Below are 17457 nucleotides of genomic sequence, written 5' to 3' on the forward strand. Positions count from 1 at the left end.
AGTCCACGTGTTGAACTACCATATTCTGTTTCCTCCACTTGTGGGCTGGCAGAAGATTTTTCTCCCCATTTAGGACTTAGTGATGTAGAAAAATCACATTAGCCAGACACCAGTTACATATTGCTGTAATCATGCCTGATTGATGTGGGTTACTTTACTATCATCAGATTAGAGATGAGGGGAGGTAAATTGAAGAGGCTGGGGAACTCTCTTGTTGTGGTGTCTTGTGCCTAAAACTACCCCTAAGAGGCTGATGAGGTTAAGGCACAGCAAGGTACAATGGTAACTTAGCAAATGCTTTAACCACCCCTGTTACTCCTTTGCTGTGAATTTGTAATGGAAGTACTGTGCCAACTCCCAGACACAGGTAAGCAACTTTTAATTAGTTAGCAGCTGGGAGATGGCAGCTCCTTGAACAAATATGTGAATTTATGTTTCATTTAAGCAAGTGGTTATCCAGAGCAACTATCATCCTGCAGGCTGAGGGAGATTGCCAACACAAAAGAGAATAAGAGCTTTGCCTGCTGAAGGCTCCAAGAGCTCAGGGAAGGCTGTGAAGTGTATCTACAGGCAGGTTCACCGAGCACATAATCCAATTTGCTTATTTTCTGCTCGTTTTGTACCACCCCATCATCCTGCTGGAGTTCATCTGAACCTCACTGTACTTGACTTTCTCTGAGGATTTCCTGTAGTGGAAGTGCTGTAACAAGTGCCCTTGGCTTCCAAATATACTACAAGGGCTTGGAAAGGGTTCAGATAAGAGAGGAGTCGGTATTTTAACTCCTGATAGCGTTTTCTGTGTACGTTTGGGAAGTGACTTGCAGCAGGACTTTGACTTCTTGGAGTTCATTTGGTTGACAGATGCTGATCTAAGAAATTATTAGAAATTATCAGACTTGTTGGACATCATCACACTAAGATTAACGTGGGACATATTTTTCCATGGCAACAGTAGTGTGTAATTCTGCATTTCTGAAAGATACTCAATCTTTTTGCTGAACATTGGAATGTGCAAACTTTCCCTCTCGTTCCCCATTTCTTGATGTTTGAAAGCTGTGCAAATACTGTGACTGGTGAATGTAATTCAAGCCATAGGAAAGAAGTAATCTATTTTAAGACTAGGACACTAGGAAGTGAATAATTCAAATGATAAAATATTAAGACATGTTTTGCAGCCGGTGCAACAATGATCTAAAATTAATGCACAGACTTTTACTTGCATAGAATTTGGGGAACATTGGAAGACATCTAAGAGATTCCTACTAGCAAATGCATTTCATGCGTAAAATCACAGCACACAGCTCTGTTCAAGTTAAATGTGACTTTAATCAGTTTCACAGTGGTGGAAGTGTAAATCAAATTAGAGTTAATACATGGTGCAATTGGCTTGCAAGGAATATCCACTCTGTTCTGCAATCATGTAATGAAAAGGGTCACAACCTCACCTGTGCTTTTGATGTATTTTAAGGCGTTTTGCACTCCGAGGTGATATAGTAGATTTTAGTATGAGTAAAGGCACTGACTTTCTCCTGTTCCCAAGAGGGAGAGACCTTTTTCTGAGGACAGTTTTGCCCAGGACCAGCCTTAAAGCAAGTTTTTGCCTGATTTCCATTTTGTAACTAATTTCTCTGCTTTAATAGTCAAGCCACTCAAATACAGTCATGCCAAGGGAAAAGTGCAGTTTAAGGAACCTGTAGTAATAAAATACCACAAAATGATCAGCTGTGTTGTGCAAATACCGTACTAATATTTCTTTATTATGAGATTTTTTTTTATTTTCACAAAAAATTGCTTCACTAGGAAATAGTTGAATCTCTCTGTAAACAGTCTACAGTGTTTACTTGAATTTATTTTTAGTCCTAAATATTTTTAATAGTATATATAATAGTTTATATTCTTTACCTTTTGTAAGACTGGGAAGAGTAGGGACATTTTGTTTTCAGTCTGCAGACACATCTAAAATGAGGAATGAAGTCCAACCAGTATCTTTAAAATATTAATTTTAGTATTCAATGCTGCTGCCAACAAAATTAAGGGCCAAAGGTCTTATGCATTAACATAATTTTGTAGTGTTTGAACTGGGAATAATTTATGCAATTTTTAGAATGCTGTTTTCTGATGGTTTTTTAAATGCCAAAACTCCTTTTGGCATATAGCATGTATTGATCAGCAGATTTTATAAAAAAGTAAAATTGATCATTTTATTCCACCAATGCATCTGGGTTTTTTTTACCTCATTTGAAATGTCACTGGACTCTTTCAGCTGTAATCTTAAATGAAATGCAAAAAAGCTAGAGCAATTTTCCCTTGGACAATCACACACATATTCAGAAAGAATTGCCAGATGTTTTTAGCTTGCCCTTATCTAATCTGTAGTGCTTTCAGTGCATACAACTGAAGATCCAAAGAACTTTATCACTCAGTGCACTCACATTTTATTTTCCTAAGGATGTTTCTCCTGCTTGTTCTGCTGCCTCACAATTGGACCTTGCTCTGGATGAGAGTCTCATCTAAAATTTGCTGCAGAACACAAAATCAAACTCAGAGTTGTGGTGAAAATACACATCCAGGAGTACACTTTGTCCTAGCTAATAACAAATTCTTAAAATAATGTGATAGAATAATAATAGTCAATTTAGTACAACCTGTACTCTTAAATCAGATTTGGTCTGAAAGGTCAGCTTCCTATAGCACTAAACTCTCCCAGCTCTTAGAAGAAATTAGTGTTGAACAGCAAGTTTAATTAAAAACCCAATGTAACTGAGCCTATCACCTTCCAAACACTTTAAATAATTTTAATTATATGAAAGCTGGGGGTCTTTTCTTCTATCAAGTGTCTCTTACTCCCTTTCCTACGATTTAGTATGTAGTATGAATTAAAAAAGGAGAAAATGCCATTGGAAGATTTTTCCTGATCAGGAGTATCCTTGCATAGAAGATAACACATTGTTAGGTCTGTTGGTTAAATACAAGACAAGAAATAAAACAATGATGATTTATTTTCATAAAATAATTTATAGATATCAATCTTATTTTCTATTCTAAATGTACACTTTACAATTCAGGGATGGAATAGATTTTTTTTTTTTTTTTCTGGCTCCTGTTTCTAACACGAATCTGAGATTTTGGGGCTTTTTTAGCAGAATGTTCCTGCATTTGTTCCTATTATGTGCCTTCAATAGAACTGGCTGAAAGATTGGCTTTGTTTGATAGAACGAGGCAGTTTGGAAAGGTCTTATCCATCCATGAGTATCAATACAAGCTACTTATTTCCTTCTAAACATTTTTATTAATGTTGATGTCCTAACCAAGGACATCAAAGTAATTGTAACTTAAACTGCTGACTTGCAACTGTGGTCTTTTTTTATTCTGGAATTTTTCCTTTTCTCAAAGAAAAATATTTTTGCAGCAAAGTAAATCTCCTCTTTCTGAAAACAGCTGTTTAAACTTGTGATACTGGACACTTTGTGTCTGTTTTGCTATACTTCAGTTAAATGTGAAAAGGTTTTTTTTGGAAATAAATACACAGATTTAAGCAGTATTTTTGACTGCTATTGACGTTACTTTGTTCAAACTTGAAACTTTAAAGCTGCTCTGCTTCTCATGTTCCCTTTTCCCCCTATTATTGTTTTTATAATGCTTTTTTCTCTTTTCCACATAAGAAAAATAAATAGACAAGAGAACCCCTGTGTTCTTCTAGTCAAATGCTGAACACATACAATCTTTATGCATTGCAAGTAGGACATGAAGTCCAGCTGGTGTTGATTTCAAAAAGGGGACACTCATCAACCATCCTCTTTAATAAAATGGTACAAGAACCCTCCCAGTTGTGTTGACACTGAAGATGTCCCCAAAACAATAAAACTGCAATAAGATGGCAAAAATAGCTCTGCCTTTGTGAATGTGCATTTTAAATCTTTGAACAATTGCATCTTCTTTGGCATTGTATGGTATGCAAGACCCATGATCAAGAGACAGATGCAGTGATCTGTGATGTTAGTTCCTAAATTCAGGTTCACAAACACTGCTATGGATTTTTTGTTATGAAAACCACACTAACCTACAATGTTTCTTCTCTCGCTCTCCTTTATTATATTTTAGGGTCGTGATTTCAAAAACTCGTACTACATAATGAATGAGAAGCAAGAGTGGAAAACAATAATGGAATTGCAAGGTGGATGTTAAGTAATCTTCACTACTCTGTTCCAGAACTTGGTTTAGGACAGGGCTGGGTGTGGCATAAAAGGCAAGATTAGTACAAGGAAAATCATAAAGGTGGGCTGATATCCTCATCTCAAGTACATTGCTCTTTTTAATGAGATGGATTTACAATTGTCAGGGAGGGAGACATCAACTTATTTTGCTGCTGAAGTTGAGCTCTTTCCTCTTGTGATCTCTGATAGAAAACAGTCAATGCATAAAGCATAGGTAAAATGTGTCTGCAAATCTTCTCTGTTTTATTGTCTCTTCTCTTTGGGTCATCTGTTACATCTGTTATCATTGTTTTCTCTTCCTTTCCTAACTTTCTTTTTTCAGAGTCCCCTCTACTCTCTATTTTTATGTATATGCTTTCATAAAATTCCTTTTTATCCACCCTGAGCTTGTGGATGTGTGCTTGCTAGACTCCATTTAGTGTGGCAGTGTTATTTTAGCCTTTTGCTATCAGCTGTACAAGAGGCTTCCTTGACCCAATTTGCTGGCATATGGCATAACCAGATTTCAGACTGCGAGAGCGCAGCCACACATGGCAACAAGTGGCTGAAAGAAAAGGATATTTCTGCTCCAATTTCAGCAAGAGCAAGGATTTTGATTTTTGTTGCTTTTTTGCTTATTGCTTCCTCAGTTCTGGATGTATTTTTGCAGTTTGAGTTTAAAAATTCCAAATACCTACATGAGTTAACTCTTGGATTAATCTGGCTAGTTAACTCTTGCTGTACTTCCACAGAACTGTGAAGATATATAAAATAATGCTGTCAATTCTTATGTTAATTTGCATTTAATATGAGAAAGAGATTTATTATTCAAGTCCCAAAATTTTCTTTGGAACTTTATCTCTTTGGAGATGCTGAATCATTCTTTTGAAGTAAGTGTATGCTTGCTAGATTTCAAATAAGATAATAAAGAATGTTAAAGTTTGCTTTAAAAATATAATTTATATGCTATGAGTTCTCTAATATAAGTATGACTGACGTGGGTGTATACTGAGAAACAGTATTTCTAAGAAGAAAAGAACTAATTAAATCCTCCAAAGTGTCACATTAATGATTAGAAAAGATTTTTGTTTGAAAAGAACAAAGGCAGAAAGTGGTAGAGAGTGAGCTGTTCATAGCTGAATTTCTGGTTTTAAACCTAAAAATAATACCTTAAAAAACCTTGTCCCCCTCATTCAAATAGATAACTTTTATCATTGACTTTGCAGCTAATACCAAGAAATTTGTTCATTTGCATTTCATCTAGAGAAGCCAACCCTACATTCCTTAGGCATCTGTTTAAACAAAGGGTGATATCAGATCAAGGGCAAAGCTAAAACTGGAGTAATTTGCTTTACATGGAAGAGGTAAATAAATATCCCACTGTACAGTGTGATTGCAACATATGACTTCTGTCAACCTACAGCTGATTTAAACAGCTCCTGAAATCTTAATCTGTGTCTTGTCGCTCCCAGTTGCAGTTTACTCTCTCTAGCTGTCCTCATCTGTCATTTTTAAGACCCTGCTCTCAAATAGGCAAGTTGAAAAAGAAAAAATGAACCCTTGTACTTTTAAGGTGCTCCTTTTAACATACAAATGTTGTATCTAAACTTGTAAAGAGGCCACGCAAACAGCTCAGCAGAACAAAAGGTAGAGAAAGCAAGCTTTTAAGGGTGAATGACAGGCATCCTATAAAATGCTTTTTGCAATCAGGAATTATTCTAGGAATTGCATAGTTTTCTTTGATCCTTTTTGCATATCTTAAATTTCAGCCAAGCAGCTTTTAATGGGGGAGTTTTTCTGGGTTTTGTTTCCTTTCAGTTCTCGCTAAAACAGGGGAAATGTACCCATGTTGAATGTGTTTCAGTATTATTTACAATAACTAATCCCAAGCATGCAATGCTTCCAGCTAATGAGCTATATAGATTAAAGGCAGATGTTTGCTGAAACCATGAATTTGGCATTCACCTCATAGCAACATTTAATCTGTGCTGTATGTCTACTTCTTGGTATGTTGGTTGCCAAGTGGTTGCAGTTGTCTTCTGTTGTGGCTTAAATTTTAAAAAAGGCCTCCATCTTGGAATTGCAGAATCACAGAATTTCCTGGGTTCGAACAGACACACAAGGATCATCAAATTCCAGCTTCTGCCCCTGCACAGGACACCCCAAGAATCCCACCATTTACCTGAGAGCATTGCCCAAAAGTTTCTGGAGCTCTATCAGATGTGGTGCTGTGACCACTTCCCTGGAAAACCTGTCCAGTGCCCAACCACCCTCTGGGGGAAGAGCCTTTTACTAATATTCAGTCTAAAACTCCCCTGGACTCTTGTGCCCTTCAGACACATAGAAAAGCAAAACTGATCAGTGTTTCATGCCTTTGGCAGAGAACTCAAGGAGGTCTGATAGCCAGAAGCAGCTTGAGGCTGAAACTCAGCAGGAATTTGATTCTGCGTAAAACAGCAGGAGTGAGCTGGCAGAAGGAGTTGTGCTCTTCTTGTTGACACTTTAATGATGTTGAGCATGTTTTAGGCTTCTCCAGCAAACAGAGGAGCAGGTGCTTGTGTCTCTACTTGGAATAAAGAGGTCTTGGGGAACAGTCAGCAACTGGTCTGATTACTTATTGTCAACTGACCATGCACGAGATGCTCTGGTGCTGAGATCTCTCAGAGCTCAGGTCTAGTCAGTGTTGGGTGCTGAGAAGTTGGTTTGTTTTGTGCTGTGAGAACATAAGGCAGAGAGGATTCCCAAGCAAAGATAGTAGAAAGCACTAACCAAAGGCCAATATTTAATGATTTCTAATACAAGAATAAAAGGAAAATAAGTAAAGAAAAAAACCAACTTGTGACCGGAAACAAACGGAGGCAGAAATAACCAGACCTGGTTTCAGCTGAACATAAGCAAAACCAGGATATGAAAAGGAAAAAAAAAAAAAAAAAAAAAAAAAAATTTAGAGGCATTGACACTACAGGAATTATTTTAAGTTAGAGGCACGAGCAGAGAGATAAATGATTAGAGAAAATCCACTTTCAGGGAAACTTATTTTGTCTGATGACATTGGTTAATAGAATTGTATTGTCCTAATAGACATCTTTTAGCTTGGTTAAGGTAGAGAAGAGATTGTAGTGGGATGGTAGAAGCTTTTTCAGGGGCACTGCTGCTTTCTTTTGCTAATATTGGCCATATACTAATGTAAAATTATTTTCCATATGGGTACATTAGTTTTTTCTTGAATATCAAAAGCTGAAAGAATCTAAAAAGAGCTCAAAGGGAGATAAAATATCATGCTGAATTGTCTGCTTTGTTTCTACAGGAAAGACATTTTTTAGAAAAGTCAAGTGAAAGAGAAGAAAGGAGATTGATGGGTATTTTACTGTTTTGGTGTTTTCTTTAGGAATTTTATTCCTAGTTTTGTTACTGAGGCTATCTTTTACTTGGTGGAACAAATCTGTTGTTTACTTGCTTATTGACGTGGGTGAGATTGGCTATGCAGAGGCAGGTGTTGAAATGAGCAGTGAACAGCACAGAGCCATTCCACCCACCTGTGTGGGAGTGTGAAAGCACATGTTTGTTACCCAGCTCTGAGGATCAATTGCTGAGCTGATAGCAGGAACCATTAGCAAAAACTAATTTATTCCTTATGCTTTACCTAGCAAGAAGTGGGTGGTTGGAAAAATACCTTGTCATTGCAGAAGGCTAATGACTGATTCCTGATGTCATTACAGAATCAACAGGTATTTTCCCTTTGTGTCCTTAGGCTAACAGGTGCAGCACCCAGAACAGCACATCCCTGCTGCCTTTTGGGTGGTTATAATAGCTCTGTTTTGCCCAGCCACACGTTGTACTGCCATAGTTCTGTGACCTGTTTGCTCTTTATTCAACAGATAAGCACCCATGACTTTTTTGAAAGTAATACAATAATAACATAAACCTTTACAAATTAGAACAGTTATTGCTTTCAAAGGGATGCTTAGACTCCACTCTGAGGTGTGCTGAATGTTAAATAGTCACTAGGGGGATGTAGGCGTTCTGGATGGAGTTTGGGTTCGTCTTGAATGAGTTTTATCACAGCATTAAAACGCTGCTTCATCAGAGCAATTTTTGAATTTACCTGAAAATATTGCATTCCAAGTAATAGAAACTTAAATACACTCTCCTTGGCATTTCTCTTGAAAGTTCAGCTGGGCTTTTTGCCTGAGCAGTTTCAGATTAGTTTTAAGCAATAGATCTTTCAGATATAGTCTCACATATGGCCCAAATTCTGGGAAATGTTTACTCCTTTAACTTATAATTCTTTTTGATGAAAAAGAAGCTTTAATGAAAAGCATCTGAAGAGCATTGTTATCAGCAGACCTTGAACTAAAATGCTAACTGCACGTGGTAAAGGGAAGGCAGCTTTTAACCTCCACTTGTGGCACACGGATGGTTCTGACTGAGGGATGGCCTTGTCTGCTCCTGAAGGCAGGGGCATGAAAGACCACAGTGCAGCTCTGCAAGAGTAACAATTCCAAAACAAACAATACAGAGAGAGTTCAGCTCAATACCAGTCAGAGATGGATTTGCAGGTATGTTGTAGTGTTCTCTGGATTGCACAAGTTCTTCACACCTGTTACTCTGCTTTATAGAATGCACTATTACCTTTTACACAAGAGCTGAATTTTGCCTGTAACACTGAAGCCCATTTATAAGCTGTCTACAGGCTCAGCTGCTTTTCATTTAAAGCATAAAAAAGAAGGATTACTATTAAAGGACAAATGCATGAAAAATGATGTGAGATGCTTACCAAGAAAATGGAAAGAAAGTATGGGTTTGAAATGGCTGGCAAAGAATAACACAAAGCTTTCATGGTCTGATAGCTATGGAAATGTGTGAATTCATGTCTGGTGAAAGCAATGAAGACTTATGAATGTGTTCATAAATCACACATATCAGTTACAAACTAAGGAATAATTCTGTTGTTCATTTCTCACTCCTGTAATTCAAGAAAAATACCTAAGCCTAGAGGGAAACATGAAGGCTGAATCAAATATCTAAGCAAGCCTGTTCCAAGTCTCTATTTGCAGATGCTAGCTCAGGGGGTTGCTTTCCACTAAAAGGTGTGATGTTCTCATCTCCTTCCTTGAAGGCACCTGTTTGTGCTGGGAAGTCTATACCAGAATCTGGCAGTTAGCAATCCCAAACTCCAAAGTGATGCTTCTTCATGTTGTTTTACCTAAAAAGACAAATTCATTGTCTGAAATTTACTGAGGATTCTTAGATGCCACCACCACTGGAAGAGACTAATGGCACTTTCTCGACAGATATATTCCAGAACAGAGAGCTTACATAAAAATATTTACTGTGCTAAACTTCTGTGAACATGTTTTCTGTGAAAAATAAGTAAACAAGAAATTCCATGATTTTGGCTAGTATTTATGATCGATGATGAGAGCAGTGGGCTTAAAATGGTGGTACAGCTGACAAAGGAAGCAGGTTCATTTCTGCAGCACACAAATAATGCTGATAGTTCATTACACTCCAAACTGTCAGCTACAAGGTAGTTCAAATTGGATGCTTATTCTTTCTCCTGCAGATCACAAAATGTGGTGTATATCTGGGCTTTTTCTTTTTGTAGTGTTAGATTCTTTCTAGCAGTATTAATGCCACACTGCCTTCAGCTTTCAGATACTTCCCCTAGCCTTTGAAAAGTATTTCCAAATTTCTTTTCTTGTAACTTTTCTTGCAACTTTTATACATGAAAAGTAATTCAAGGGTTTTTAATGTGCATATTAAAGATGGACTTCCATTGCTCATCACTAAGGCTGTGATTTGTATCTATTGTGAATAAGTAAACTCAGCCTTAACTTCATATGCATCTACATCCAGTCTTCAGTAAAGAGGTATTCAGTAAATGAAGTATTACACAAGGAAAAGAAAGGGAAGTTTGGATTATGACACACATATATAGAATATTGATTTGGTCTTGATTAAAAGCCTCAAATAATGCTTATGTTTTGTGAGGCCTTGCCTAGGCTATTTTAGTAAACTTTGAAGATTTCACTTTCCAATTTACCTGTTGATAGATACTGTAGTGTTTATGTCAGGGGCTTAGAAATTCTTCCAATCTCCTTCCAACATTCTGCCAATAAGAAGGCCTGAAAGCAAAGGCTTTGTATTTCAAGATTTTACTCTTGAACAAATATTTTTATTAATATATTGCTCTCTTTGAATTCCACGGGAAAAATCCTTGTGAGTTTTGTGGGAGCTAACTTGAAATTTTTCTTTGGTTTACACATCATTGAGTAAATTTTTGTTGCAATTTTTTTCAAATACCATAAATATTTTTTAAAACTTAGGTCCATATGCAGTGTAGAGAAGAGTAATGGTTTCTTTGATTCTTTCTGTCATAAACTAGTGGCACAGTTAGTTTTTTAGGCTTTCTTAGTGTTCTAGGTTTTTGTCATAGACTTAGCAGACAACTTAGACCATTCAGATATTTTCAGAAGTAGATGTTCTACCACAATTCAAAGGATTACTAGCTCAGGAAAGAAAAAAAAAAAAAACAACAAAACAAGCATTTCCTACTCTTGTTCTCTGCAAAGAATACTATATGTCAGCCTTTAGTTTTTAATGAAAATTCTCTATTTTTTCTTCCTTTTCTCAAAACTTCAGAATGAAGTGCCCAATGTCTCTTTGTTTCTCTTGGCTTTTTGATGGGAGGTTTATAACCAGCATTAGTCTGTGAGAAGTTCTACATAGAATATTGCTTTTCTATTTCAGAAATATTTAGTAGGGGTGACTATAATAGTTTTGATGTCACATATTCCCAGAAAAAGCTTCAGGGACACAGAGTCTGACAGCCTTTGGCATGAAAACTCTAGTAGCTATGACATAAAGGACCTTCTTTATAGATCTTGTTATTACACAGCGATAACCAGCTCAGATTTGCGATGAGCAGCAGTAAATCAGTCACCACCATCCACACTCGAGCATTGTCAGCAGCTTGTTTTTCTCATCCATTTAGTACTGGTTTCCTCAGGCCCTGAATGGACTCTAACAAGTCAATAGTTAAGACATCTGGTTAAAATTGTGTAGCCTATGGCACCTACGAAATCAAAGTAATGTAATAGCTCTTTCTGCTCTTAAAGTTTTACAAAAATGGGAAAAAGAGTAACAGCATAACAAGCAGAAAAAACTGTCAAATATCTGGCAAGAATCTTTTAATAAATGGGAACATAAGAGGAACATAAGAAATAGTGTGGTTTTGAGTAAATAATTCTACACATCTTTGAAACATTATTACATTCCCAGTTAATAAAGCTAGAACAGACATCTACTCATGTTTTCACTCTTTCCTGTCTCCATATCATATCTTCTAATGTATATAAGCCTCTGTCATAAATCCTCTCCCAAAAGTGGCTTTTATTTTGCTAAATCAAAGTGAAAATTCAGGTAATATGATGCTATACAGCTGCCTTAAAGAGACTAGCATCTGCTCTGATGAGCTGGCCAACAGTAGCCTTGTTATGTGCTTGGTGAAGTCTATAGATAAGGCAAATAATTGGCAGGTTACTCAGGTCCTTCTGGCCTTTGCCATCTGTGATGCCTAAAATGACCATACTGCTAATGAAGTCCTTCCCTTTGCTAAAATACAGAGGCTTCCTGCTGTTGTTGTTATAGCCCAAGGTTGTTAAGATGAATGTTGTGATATCTGTTTACAATGTGGCAATTTACAGCTCTTTTGTCAAGGTGAGGAAAATTTTAAATGGGGATGTACATTGTGTACATTGTACTCCCATAACAACATTAAAGGAGCTAGAAGTTAAATAGAAAATTGGGAATAGTTTCTCTGGCATTGTTTCTTCATAAGAAGGACTGAATAGGAGTTGTTTTGGTTTCTTGTTTCATATCCTTGCAGAGTAATATTATGTAGCTTTTGGTCTATGAGAGGTGAGACAGCACCCAGAAGGGTGGGGAAACTTCTCGGGTTCTGTAATTGGAGCAATTCTTTAATCTCTGTTTTCTCTAGTAACTATTTTCTGGCAAATCAGTCCAAGTGGGTGTAGGCACACAGTTTGTGGTGATTGGCAGTGGGGCTGCAGCCCAGCCTCATCCCCCATGGGCACAGCTGTGAGAAGCAGGTGAGCAGCACTGACAGCAATGAGCCATGGAGTGCCCAGGTGCACTGAGCAACCACCAAAGGGAGCAGAGGGCACACAGGTGCACTGCATGAACAGGAGGGGTGGAAAAGGCTGGGCTGAAGAACAAGAAGGGCAGATGCTTGCAGTCTTCGAAGTGGTAAGGTGTTACTCTGTGTGGGCAGCTGCCTGAAGCCTTCTGATGTGGTAAGGTGTTGCTCTGCATGGGTTGAAGCTTTCTGAAATTGTATGGTGGTGCTCTGTGTATTGTGGCTGTCTCAACTGTGGCATATGCTGTGGTAAGTGATTGGTGTATTTTCTTTGACATCAGCAAAGCTGAAAGTCTAAAAGACTTCTGATTCTCTTGCTTTTGCTTGTCCTCTATGATCTCCACCCCAGTCATCACCATCTGTTGATATGACTGACATTTACAGTCTCAGGAGAACAACAAAACCAGACCATTCGTGTAGGAGCCAGGGTGCAAGCCTGAAATGGAGAGGGACATTTTACAGGGGCATGTAGTGATAGGACAAAGGGATATGGCTCACAGCAGAAAGGGGCAGGTGTTGGTTAGATATTAGGAGGAAATTCACTGGAAATTCACTAGGAGGAGACACTGGAATAGATAGCCCAGAGAAACTGAGTGCTGTAGCCCTGGAAGTGTTCAAGGCTGGTCTGGATGGGGCTTTGAGCACCCTGGCCTAGTGAAAGGTCTTTGCTCATGGCAGTGGATTGGAACTGAATGATCTTTAGGGTCCTTTCAAACCCAAACTGGTCTATGTGTTTCTGAAAGATTATTTTTTTTTTCCTCTGAGTATCCTGTTTTCATTTCTTGTGTGCCCAGTCCTTTGCTCAACTTCTCTGTGACACACAAGTATGATAGTCTTGGTAATGACCTGAATTTGCCCTCTTGGAGCGTGGGGGATCTTGTCTACTGAGCAAGGCGGGATTTAGTTCCTTTTGCTCTGTCTTTTACTTTATGGGCCACACCAATTAAAAACTAAAAGGAATAGGTATTAATAAGAGAGTTAAAATATTTCTTGCTCTACTTTTCCTCTCAAATAATGTCCTCATTTCACCCTGAGGTTACCACCGTTGATGGGGAAAAAACCCTGACCATAGAAGGAAGATGTCACATTTTCTTCTCTTTCCTTCAAGCGCTATGCAGCAAATTTAAGTTGAAAATAGGTTTGCTCTACATTCCTTTTATTTAGGCATTTCAGTACAGATTATGTCAAAAATATATCGCAGAAGAACTAGAAAGCTTCCTATGTACTGAGCATTTTTCTTGTGTTACAAAATGTCTCACTTTCTTTAAGGAAAAAAATTTGCATGCGGAAGGGTTTTTGAAAAATGTAATTTCCTGACTAATATATTCTATACATGTAATTTTATTGTATTTAAAATAGTATAACTTGATTTTAGAAAAAATCTACCCTGATTTCATCAAGCATACTTTACTTCAGAATACCCAGCAAGAAACAAACCCAGTCCTGCATAATAATTTATTTTTAGCTTCTTCTGGTGTAAAATCTGCTGTGGCACCAAAAGAAAATTTAAAATGGCCCTCATTTTACTTCCTTATTGCATCACCTTTGAAAAATTCATAGCATGTATTTCAATAGCCAAAATGTTTTTTCTTTGTCTAGAGTGTGCTCTGTTTTGCAGATGACAGCTGAGCTTGTCTAATCAAACCAAAATTGATGCACTTACCGAACAAGGCTGAGCACTTATGATCTGAACCAAAGACCACTTTTGGACGTATGTTGTGGAATGCCAAATAGATAAAGATGCTTCCTGACACTGAGATGAACTGCAGTTTTGCCTAAGGAAGAACTGCGTGAACTGTCTTTTTGCTTTCAAAACCAGCCACACAAACATGAAAAACAAGCCTAAATGTTTTATCACAAAGTTTGAAACTTGTGCTAGATGAGTTTGTGTCTGTATCTCTGAGAAACTCTTAAAAAAATAAGGTTCTGCATAGCAGCTGACTTTTACTTTTCTTCAATGATTTCATGCATTTCCTAGATTATCTCTCTTCCCATCCTCCCTGTCACTGTTTTTGACAGGGACAAGTGGCTGAGGAGATGTATGCAATGCAGTTGTCAGCTCCAACCAGATGCTGCAGAAAGGTGTAAGGGAATAGCTGTCAGTAACAACAACAGTCAAAAAAAAGTTTATTTCTGATGGCGACTCGTGTCATCTGTGAATGAAATGTTTTGCTCAGATTCTCCTTCAACTGTCTTAATATTGCTGTAGATGGGTTTAGTAGGGGTAATTTTTTCTTGTTTGGGTTTTTTTCCCCCCCATCTAAAGTATTTAAGGTTTAGTATATGAAAACAGTAGCTGAAAACAATTCCTGGATTTGATGTTATTTAGAATTTAAAGTTCATACAGTTTCCCCATGTGTTTTCTATTTTCCTTCTTTCTCAGAATTCATTTTCTATTTATGTTTTGGGATTTAGCTTGTTAGCTCCCTCGCAAAGTTTACAAATAACTCTGAAACAATGTGAAAAGTTAGTATTTGTTTCCTTTACTTGAGAGACTACACTGATGGAAAATTTCAGTCATTTTCTGATGTCTAGAGCAGACAAACTACTAATTTACTTGGGGTTTGTGTACCTATTTTGGAGTTTGAATGGTTTTGGTTTTTATTTTGGCAATGAATGGAAAAGGCAGCCACACTAATGAAATCTTTACGTATTTTATATTTATGCATGTAATTATCTAGAGCTTACTGATTTAAAAAGCTGCCTGTTCCTGACTTCTACCCTTCATGGTTTTTTTCCTGTCATGAAGCTTTTCACTCTGGACCATAAGTTGCAACCCTGAACTGTTTTCCATCTTGTTTTTAAAACGGGAATACACCTGCTGCAGACAAAATGCCTTTGCTTTGATTTCAGTGACATATTTTGCTCTCTAAATGGCCATTCTCAAGGTTTGTCTACTGATTAATGTAAAATGAAAGGCATCTTTCATGTGCTGTTAAGAAAAAATAATCAGGGAGGAATAATAGATGAGTTTCCTGCTTTTCCACAAACACTACATGCCCTATTATTGGCAGAAGCCTACCAGGAAAAAAAGAAATATGGCAGGCATTAATTCCTTGCCTTTCAACAGGAAATGCTTTGTCGCTAACTTGCACATACTATGTCTCTCATAAAAATATATTGGGTTACACCGTTCCGGTGTTTCTGAGGCGCATTTTAATGGGGAGTGCATGCCGCAGACGCTCTCCAAAGTGCGATATTGCGCATCTGTACCGTACAAAATTCATCGCCGCTTTAACCGAGACCAGTGCAAGTGTGTCTCCTATCTTTTCTTCAGGAGATGCTTCCTTGAGGAGTGCAGAGTTACCAAATCGCGTTCCTCACTTTCTCAACTGCCGCCTACTCTTCACGCCTTCTCTTCTCCGCCGCTCGCCGTGGCTGCGCTGCCCAGCCCAGGCGGTGCCGGCGGGAGGCAGGGGGAGCCCGGGAGCAGCGGCGGCGGCCCGGCCCGGCCCGGCGGCGGCGAGCCCGGCAGCGGGCGGGGTCCGCGCCCGCCCGCCCGCGCTGACGTCAGGAAACTTTCGGGGCGGCCGTGGCCGGAGCGGGCGCCGGGAGCGGCGCGGAGAGGCGGCGGGACGGGCTGCTCCATCCCCGGCAGGTACGCGGCGCTCCGCGCCCGGCGGCACCGCGGGGCCCCGCGCCGGGACAGCCCCCGCCCCGCGGCGCGGAGGGGCGGCCGGCGGCGAGCGGGGCGCGGAGGGGGGCGCGGGGGTCTGAGCGCCTGTTGATCGCCGCGCCGGCAGCGCTGCCCCGGGCTCCGCCGCCCCGCTCTGCCGTCGGCGCGGAACTTGGCAGGGGCGGGCGGAGCTCGGCGCGGCTGCCGCGGTTCGCTCGCCGGGCGAGCGGAGCGGAGCGGGGCTGGCCCCGGGGCAGCTCCTCGCCCCCGCGGGTCCCGCCTCACCTGCGTGGCGGTGCCGCTGTCCGCGCTCCGGGGGCCGCCGGCAGCGGCTGCTCCCAGCCCGGCACCCGCACGGACCCGGGGGTCTCGGGTCTTAGTGAATTTCGGGTCTTAGTGAATTTCAAGTAGCTGCTCGCAGTGAGATGCCTTTCATTCGGGGCTGGGTTTTTTTGCCCGTTGTAAGTACAGTAAAGCCTTTATCCGAGACGAGGTTTTGTTTTCCTCGTGAGGCTCCGCCGTGGCAGCCCGGCGGTACTGGGCGGCAGCCGAGCTCGCCGCTGGGGCTGCTGAGCGCTCAGTTGTTGTACAAGGGAGGATCTTCGGCTCGTAACCAAACCCAAACCACGAAGATAATTTTAACTCCGCGTGTGTCGGGAGGGTGGAGTGCTGAAGGAGTTTGCTCCATCATCATGCGAATAAAAAAGAAATCTGAGCAAGGACTGCAGCTCTGCCTTGGAGTCGGGGAGGGAGATTCAGGGAGAAATTCTCAGTTTGAAAGGGTCTAAAAGTTGTATGACAATTAGAGGAATGTGTAAAAGTATGATGTTCATTTAATTTCACTGTCCTCATTTACTGGGGGGCACCGAGAGACAATCAAAGGCCCGTAAAGGTTAATTGTATTCTTCATACAAAGGAATCAACTCCCTTCCGAAGAAATAGATTTCTGTGGTCTTTTTTTGAACTTAAGACACTTACTAGATTTCTAATTTAAATAGCATGCAACTTTTAAACTTTTCAGTTCCTACAGTTCCATTGCAGTTGCAAGTTCTTAAAAAGCCATCTTTATGGAAAGAAGTTATCACCGCTAAAAAGATGTTAAGCCCCCTCTAGTAAACTGGAAAGCAATGCATACACAATGGTGATTATGAAGGTGCTTAGAATGTGCAGAGACTCGTGTAAAATATTATAGCAACATATTTGGTCTATTCAGTATAAATATAAATGTCTATATTTGTGTGTTATGTGAATACTTTTCCTTTTAGACGTTATTTTCCATGATTTTCTTCCCCTGTATGTTAGATGAACATGGAACGTGAGTGGCACCTTTCAGTTGTTGTAGGGATAAGCAGTGCTTCAGAGCCACTTAGGGTGTCAATCAAAATAAGACAAAACAATTTGCCAGAAAGGAAAAGAATATCTTTTTGAAGGTCAAGCTTCTATTTATGTGGTCATTTCAGAATGAGCAGTAAGTTTTGCCTCATAGC

General features: G+C 39.5%; 1 protein-coding gene across 4 annotated transcripts in view; it reads left to right on the forward strand.

Annotated features, from left to right (window-relative positions):
* The first annotated feature begins 15878 nt into the window (after window positions 1–15878).
* Window positions 15879–17457, forward strand: part of GULP1 (GULP PTB domain containing engulfment adaptor 1) — a 146519-nt gene continuing 144940 nt past the window's right edge. For 3 of the 4 annotated variants that reach the window (XM_053982936.1, XM_053982939.1, XM_053982940.1), the window contains exon 1: window positions 15879–15952. The gene's annotated coding sequence lies outside the window, so the exon portion shown is untranslated. The remainder of the gene's footprint in view (window positions 15953–17457) is intronic. The other variant, XM_053982938.1, reaches the window with a different exon arrangement.

The sequence above is a fragment of the Vidua macroura genome, chromosome 7, assembly GCF_024509145.1.
Source record: "Vidua macroura isolate BioBank_ID:100142 chromosome 7, ASM2450914v1, whole genome shotgun sequence".
Classification (NCBI taxonomy): domain Eukaryota; kingdom Metazoa; phylum Chordata; class Aves; order Passeriformes; family Viduidae; genus Vidua; species Vidua macroura.